This window comes from Triticum dicoccoides, chromosome 3B, assembly GCF_002162155.2.
Source record: "Triticum dicoccoides isolate Atlit2015 ecotype Zavitan chromosome 3B, WEW_v2.0, whole genome shotgun sequence".
NCBI lineage: Eukaryota > Viridiplantae > Streptophyta > Magnoliopsida > Poales > Poaceae > Triticum > Triticum dicoccoides.
In genome coordinates this window covers 668,469,644-668,477,579 of record NC_041385.1, presented here as the reverse complement: position 1 = coordinate 668,477,579, position 7,936 = coordinate 668,469,644, and positions in this window count along the sequence as shown.

The following is a 7,936-nucleotide window of genomic DNA, read 5'->3' as shown; positions in this document are numbered from 1 at the left end:
GCCTCTTTTTCCCTTGGGTTTCGCGGACTCAAGGGTCATCATTATTTTACCCCCCCCCCCCGGGCCAGTGCTCCTCTGAGTGTTGGTCCAAACTGAGCTGCCTGCGGGGCCACCTCGGGGAAACTTGAGGGTTGGTTTTACTCGTAGCTAGTCTCATCTGAGTGTGCCCTGAGAAAGAAATATGTGCAGCTCCTATCGGGATTTGTCGGCACATTCGGGCGGTGTTGCTGGTTTAGTTTTACCCTGTCGAAATGTCTTGTTGTACCGGGATACCGAGTCTGATCGGAATGTCTCGGGTGGAGGTCTATTCCTTCGTTGACCGTGAGAGCTTGTGATGGGCTAAGTTGGGACACCCCTGCAGGGATTTGAACTTTCTAAAGCCGTGCCCGCGGTTATGGGCAGATGGGAATTTGTTAACGTCCGGTTGTAGAAAACCCGAAGTTGACCTTAATTAAAATACATCAACCGCGTGTGTAACCGTGATGGTCTCTTCTCGGCGGAGTCCGGGAAGTGAACACGGTGTTGGAGTTATGCTTGACGTAGGTTGCTATAGGATCACTTCTTGATCATACTTTTATCGACCGTGCTTTGCCCTCTCTTCTCGCTCTCTTTTGCGATTCTAGCCACCATATATGCTAGTCGCTTGCTGCAGCTCCACCTCATTACTCCATCCTTCCTATGAGCTTAAATAGTCTTGATCTCGCGGGTGCGAGATTGCTGAGTCCCCGTGGCTCACAGATACTTCCACAACCAGCTTGCAGGTGCCGATGAGTCCGTGCAGATGACGCAACCAAGCTCAGGAGGAGCTCGTTGAAGATCTTGTCCTTTGTGTTGTTTCCGTGCTAGTTGATCAGTAGTGGAGCCCAGTTGGGGTCGATCGGGGACCTTTGTCGCATTTGGGGTTCTTCTTTTATTTTGGTTCCGTAGTCGGGCCCTGATTGTATTTGGTTGATGTAATGCTTTATTCATGTAATTGTGTGAAGTGGCGATTGTAAGCCAACTATGTATCTCTTTCCCTTATGTATTACATGGGTTGTGTGAAGATTACCTCACTTGCGACATTGCTTTCAATGTGGTTATGCCTCTAAGTCGTGCTTCGACACGTGGGAGATATAGCCGCATCGAGGGCGTTACAAGTTGGTAATCAGAGCCTTCCCCGACCTTAGGAGCCCCACTGCTTGATCGTTTTTAGCGGCCGAGTTGTGTCTAGAAAAATGTTTTGAGTCATTTAGGAATTATATATCGGAGAGTTTAGGAATTCTTTTTACTCCCCAGTCTCTTCATCGCTCTGGTAAGGTATCCTGACGTAGAGTTTTGACTCTTCTCTTCTCAAATTTCACTAAAAAAATTTTAGGATCACGCGGGTATCTTGGAATCGTTCCGATGGTTTTATGATGAGAACATTGTCTTGGTGCCTCCTGTCAGGGGTTTAGTGGAAGTGTCCCGGGGAGTTGAGCTCTGAGGTGTTGTCGTCATAATTTTATCGTTGCAGTTCTGGAATACCTGAGTTTAGTACGCCGACATCGAAAATCTCTTTTATGCAGTTCGTTGGTGAGATAACCCCGATAACCCAGTACTGAGGTGAGTACGGGAGTATTGCCATGACTCGTATAACGGATGCTTTTCGAAGGTTGAGGTAGTCGATTTCCGAAGGTTTCTTGGTTATGTGTTGAAGGATGGATACAGCTGGATGTAGGATTTGTTAGCTTTGGGTGAGATATTATGCTTCCCCTGTATCCCCAACACCTGATTGCATAACCTGAAAATTTCGGGAGTTTCATAGGTGGGAATTCAAGTAGCTCTTAGGATATCTTTCTGACGGATGTATGATATGAAATTGGGGTTCGACGTCTAGTGGTCCGCCTATTCACGGTCGATTTTATAGTGGTCTTGTTGTGTCTTAAAGAACCCTTGGCTATGCTGGTTCGGGGACACTTCGTATGTCATGTGCACTGCCTTGTACATGATGGTGTTGTATGATCGAGCCCGTGTAGGCCCCACCACGAAAACTTCGGACGAAATCTCTATCATATGTTTGTTCTGGCTTATTTTGCAAGCCAATCCTTTGTTTTGTTTTGAGTTGTGGTATTCGAGTTGCTTCGAAGTCAAATGTTGATTCCATACCTTTTCCAGATGGTGTTCTAATATTCCTATGTGAATACTAATCCTTCTTGATCATCGAGTCTGTCTTGTCAATCCTTTTTTTTTAACCGGTGTGTCTCTCCTCAAGTGGATCCGTTCACGTCAACATTTGCAAGATCATTTATCACTTCTTCTCAACGGTGTTGTTTCATCCGTCTCCAAGTTGCCTTTGTTTTTCCCACCCTCCCTCCCTTTTGTTTTTCTTCAAGGACTAAGATTTCTTCTTCAAGTATCCATTTTATTGATGGGAAGTTTCTCCATTCTTTTCCGTCAATGTTCTTATCCGGTGATTCTCATGAAGATTCTAATGGAGCTTCAAGTTCGTCATTCCTCGTTCTTTTCTTCTCCGGTGGATTTAATTCAAGCTTTGGTATTAAGCATACCCCTTTTCTTATTTTTTTCCAATGCTTTTCTTATGCCGGTGCACCTCTTAATCATCCATCTCTCGCTATTAAATTGTTCCGGAGTGCTCAAGATATCTCGAAGATTCGTGTTTCCACTCTGCATTCGTTCAAGCTCTTTCGAGATTGGTATCTCATTCAAGTCATTTAATTCAACCGGTGCAACATCTCTTTTAAATCTTTTCAACGGTGTTTTTTTGAGTGGGCCCTAACCCACAGGCCTTTTCCCAGGATCTTACCTGACTCTTCTATTTTCCCAGAGCTATCCTAAATTCTTCTCCAAGTTTGACGTAAGAATGAGTTATCATTTGTCAAATGCTTTTCTCCAAGATCTTTCAAATTCTTTTCATAGTTGGCTCAACCGCTTCGCTTTTGATTCTTCCGGTGTGCCTCAATAATTCTTGGTGGTGTTTCTCATTGTCATTCTCATCATTTGAAGACCGAAGAAGAGTTTCTCTTTAATCTTGCTCTATTCTCTTCAAGATTCATGGTGCTAGCTTGTTGCCATCCTCTCATAATTGTTTTCGATTGTGAGAATCTTTTTCACCCATCAGGAGATATTTAAGAGTCTTCTCAGTTTGTTATCCGGAGTCCATCAAGTCAGGTTTATTCATTCTCAGCTTTCACTTATCATTCTCCGATCTTACCGGTGCAAAGTTCAAGTGATCTCTAATCGGTCCATAATCTATTACATTCACTTGTATCTAAATTCTCTCAAGCTTCTTCGTCCATTTGCTAATTCTTCCGGTGGTTCGTTCAAGATTTTTCTTCCTTTCTTATCATATCAATTTTATTCGTTGTTCCAATCCTACCGGTGGTTCGTTGAAGACCTTCTCAAGTTTACGCTATATCTCTTTTAATCCTTTCTACGAGAATAAGTAGTATGCCAAATCCGTTGATTGTCGTCAATTTAATTGGTGAAGGATAAGCATAACATAATTCTTATTCTTGTTCATCCAAGTGATTAATTCTTTATTCCGGAGGCCCTTAAAATTCTCGGTTTCATTTGTTTCATCTTCTCTTTTTCCCGGAGTTCCAAGCTCTAATTATCACGGAGATCCATCTAAATCATTGCAAGGATTCACCTTGTGTTTTCAATTTCTCTTTCTTTTCATTCCTTTTGTTTACCGGAGTTCTTCATGGAGGTTCTACATGATGGTTCATCAAGGATTTAATTCCCTTCTCAAAGTTTTCATCGAGATTCTTTCCTAAGGAGCTCAAGCTTTCTTCATATGGTAATCCGGAGTGCGATTCTTTCTACCATATTTTGGAGGTGGTATTATGTCATTCTTGATAATTTGAGTTCATGTTCCATGATTCACATGTTGTTAAGAATGAGTTATTTTTAAATCCATCAACCTCGTTGTTGGAGTTGTCTTGTGTCATATTTCACCTAAAAGCCTTCCATTGGGAATGTTGCTATTTGTGGTGCTTGCCAATGATCCAAGTTATCTCTTTATCATCTTGGTGGAAGAAGTTTTCATCTCTTCGTTGATCTCAAGCAAGCAATTGTTTCCGTTAGTGGCCGGTTGTCACCTCATAATTTTGAGATGTTTTCCATAAGCCCACTACAAGCTTGTGCTTTTCGTTGTTGATTTTCCAACAACTCCGTTCAATTCTTCTTTGCAAGGATGCTTTCCAAACTCATTTGTGGCAGAAGTTGGCATTTTCTTCTCCATTCTGTTATTCCAATGATATATCTTCTATTATTTCTTTCGGAGGCATTGTGACGTTGCTCTTTTCACTCACCATCTCGATTCGTGAGGATCGTGTTCTTTTCTTGCTTATCCATTTAACCGGAGTGTCGTGTTTTCATTCGAGTTCTCTAATCTTATCAAGTTTTCCCTCCTTCCTCAACTGGAGAGCTGTCTGAAATCCTTCTTACCCATTGTGCCATTCTTTCAATAGTTCCGGAGGCAGTGTGTTGTTGATTTCATCAAGTAACATCCTATCTTCTCAAGTTCATGTTCTATTCCTTCCATGTTCAACCGGAGTACTGCCCGAATTCTTCCCCTCTCATCTTGTTTTAACCGGAGTGGTTTCGAATTCTATCTTGTCCATTAAACTCTTGATTCATGTCTTTGCAACCTTCAAGTTCTCGTAATGCTCTTTGTCCCTCTTTTCTAACGGAGTGTTTTCGACCTAGTTCACCTTCGTTATATTCTTTTCTCGAATTGGTTTAACCTCTCGAGGTTCTTGGTTTCACTCGTTTGTCAAAGAAGCAATTTGGTTTACCTCTTCTCTTTCTCTTCCGTTTTCCCTCCGGTGCCATTCTAGATCTCGGGACGAGATCCTCTTGTAGTGGTGGAGTGTTGTAACGCCCCGAGACCATCCGAGTTTTGCCATGTGTTTCTTTTGTGCTTGCTCTTTTATTTTTGCATTGCATCATGTCATCATGTGCATGGTGTGATTTCTCATACATATTATGTTGTTGCATGTTCCATGCATGAATCTCGCATCACCCACCTTTTCCTTCCCTCTACTTATTTCTTTTGACAAGTGCCATTTTTCCCCTTCTCCTTTATTGTTCACCTTCTCCCATATAGTCAAACTTATTGCCCTAAACCCCACCGCCAAATTTCACCTCTTTTGGGAATGTTTTGGTTAGGTTTTAAAATGGCTCAAGTTTGAATTTAATTCAAACTTGAATTATTTTTCTTCCTCTAAAAATTGCCAAACCAATTTATTCAAATTCTGCATATTCTCAAGACTCCAGGGATATTTTCTTTTCTGAAATATTCCACCTCTAGCACCTCTTTCTTTTCCCCTAAATTCTGGTTGAAGAATTAAGGAAAAGAAAAGAGAGATGGAGAAGCCAGCCCAACTGGGCCTCCCAGCTACCGCAGCTCGGCCCAGCCACCCGCGCAGCCAGATCGGCCTCCCAGGCCGGCCCATCCGGCCCAGCCGGCCCCAGCACCTAACCCTAGCCCGACTCCCATCGGTCTCCATCTCTCCCTCGTTCTCCTCCAGCGCCGCTACCCCGTGCCCGATCCCCACGCGCAGCCTCGACCCCCCTCGCTCCCATCGCCTCTCCTGCTCGATCCCATCTCTCTCCCGCGACCCCGAGCTCCCTGCAGTCCGAGCGCCACGAGGAGGAGCCCCTTGAGCACCGGCCGCCGCCGCCAGTCTTCGCCGTGCCCCTGCTGCCTTCCTTCCCCGCGCCTCCTCCTCGCCAACTCCCTGTCGCCGAGCATCGGGGAGAGGAGCCCCTCGAGCACCGGCCGCGCGCCGCGCGCCCAACCTCCTCTTCGCCCGCCTCCTCGTCTGTCCGTCGCCGCCGCGGCGCGGGCCCCGCCTGACGGATCCCCGAGCAGTCTTCCGGCGCCGCGCCTCCCCGTCACCCGCGTCTCCTCGCGCTGGCCCCGGCCACCGGAGCCTCGCCGACGCCCCGTCCTCGCCTCTCCACACGCTCGCCAGGTCGGCCGCTCGCTCGCCCGTCATTCTGCTTCGTTGGAGCAGAGAACCAGCGCCGCCCTTCATGCCCATCGCGCCGTGCTCGTTGCATGCCAAGTCAGTCCCGTGGATTTTGTCAAGAGTTCCACTTCGACCCGTGCACGCCTTGTGGATTCGCCGAGTACATCTACCGCCTTCTTCGGAATCACCAAGAACGCCAAGTACCCCTACGAACCGTGTACGACTACCGGCGCCGAAGTCCGCGAGTACCACTACGTTTGCGATGTACATCTACATCAAGACTGGACCAACAAGTACCGCGAGAACATTTGTACCTCTCCCGTCGCCGTGGATCCGACAAGTACCCCTACAACAAGTGTACCTCTACCTCGTCTTCGGAATCGCTAAGAACGTCAAGTACCCCTTCGAGATGACGAGATCGGCAAGTTCGAATGACCCCAAGTACCTCTTCGAAACGACCGAGTACTATTACCATCGGACGCTTGAACGACTACTTCCTCTACTTCCGACGACGACCGCTCCGTGAACGACTACTTCCACTACGAACGCGTTCCGCCCCGAATGCACGCTTCAAGGTATAACCCCGAGACGACGACCGCGATGAGATGCCCTTGCATGTATGAGATGCACCGTTTGCACCGTGTTCGAATTGTCACTCGTTTTCCATGCCACTAACCCGTGGGAACCCGGTAGTCGGGAGCACCCCACCATCTCTAGCATGTTGCGCACATCCGCACGCCTCCTTTTGCACCGGTATCTCCATGAGTTACCGGGACCGGAATGTTGCCGTGGCACCATTTTTGTTTCGCCGCCGTGGCACCCTTTTTGTTCCGCCATGGTGACCAAATGGTTCATAACATGCTCATGTCAACATTTTCATAAAATTGCATAAAACTTGTATATGTCATCCGCATCATGATAACAACATTTAAAATGTTTAAACTTGTTGTTGCATTAAATTGCTACATGCATATGGGGATTTACCGGATTTGTTGTTTTTATATCCGGCCCCATTTAAATTGTTTAGATGGAATAGTTTATATTATGCTTCACCTCTTGCCATGTTAACCAACATTTAATACTGTTGAGTACATAAACGAGATCGAACTAAATAACTTGTTGTGGTGTTTCGTCAATATGCAACTCGTTGCATATTGAGCTCCACTTAATTTGTAGGATTGTTTGTGCACTTTCCCATGCCATGCATATTTAAACCGAACATGCATCATACTTGTTTGCGCATCATGCCATGTTTATGTGATGTTTGTTTACCATGGTTGTTTGCTTCTTTCCGGTTTGCTTCTCTTGTTAGCTTCGGTTTCGTCCCGGAGTTGTGAGGATTCGTTCGACTACGTCCGTTTGTCTTCTTCATGGATTCGTTCTTCTTCCTTGCGGGATCTCAGGCAAGATGATCATACCCTCGAAATCACTACTATCTTTGCTATGCAAGTTTGCTCGCTCTTTTGCCATGCCAATGCTACGATGCCTACCATTTGCTTGTCAGCCTCCCAAATTGCCATGTCAAACCACTAACCCACCATGTCCTAGCAAACCGTTGATTGGCTATGTTACCGCTTTGCTCAGCCCCTCTTATAGCGTTGTTAGTTGTAGGTGAAGATTGAAGTTTGTTCCTTGTTGGAACATGGAGATGTTGTTCCTTGTTGGAACATGATTACTTGTTGGGATATCACAATATATCTTATTTAATTAATGCATCTATATACTTGGTAAAGGGTGGAAGGCTCGGCCTTATGCCTGGTGTTTTGTTCCACTCTTGCCGCCCTAGTTTCCGTCATATCGGTGTTATGTTCCCGGATTTTGCGTTCCTTACGCGGTTGGGCTATTATGGGAACCCCTTGACAGTTCGCCTTAAGTAAAGCTCTTCCAGCAATGCCCAACATTGGTTTTACCATTTGCCACCTAGCCTCTTTTTCCCTTGGGTTTCGCGGACTCAAGGGTCATCATTATTTTACCCCCCC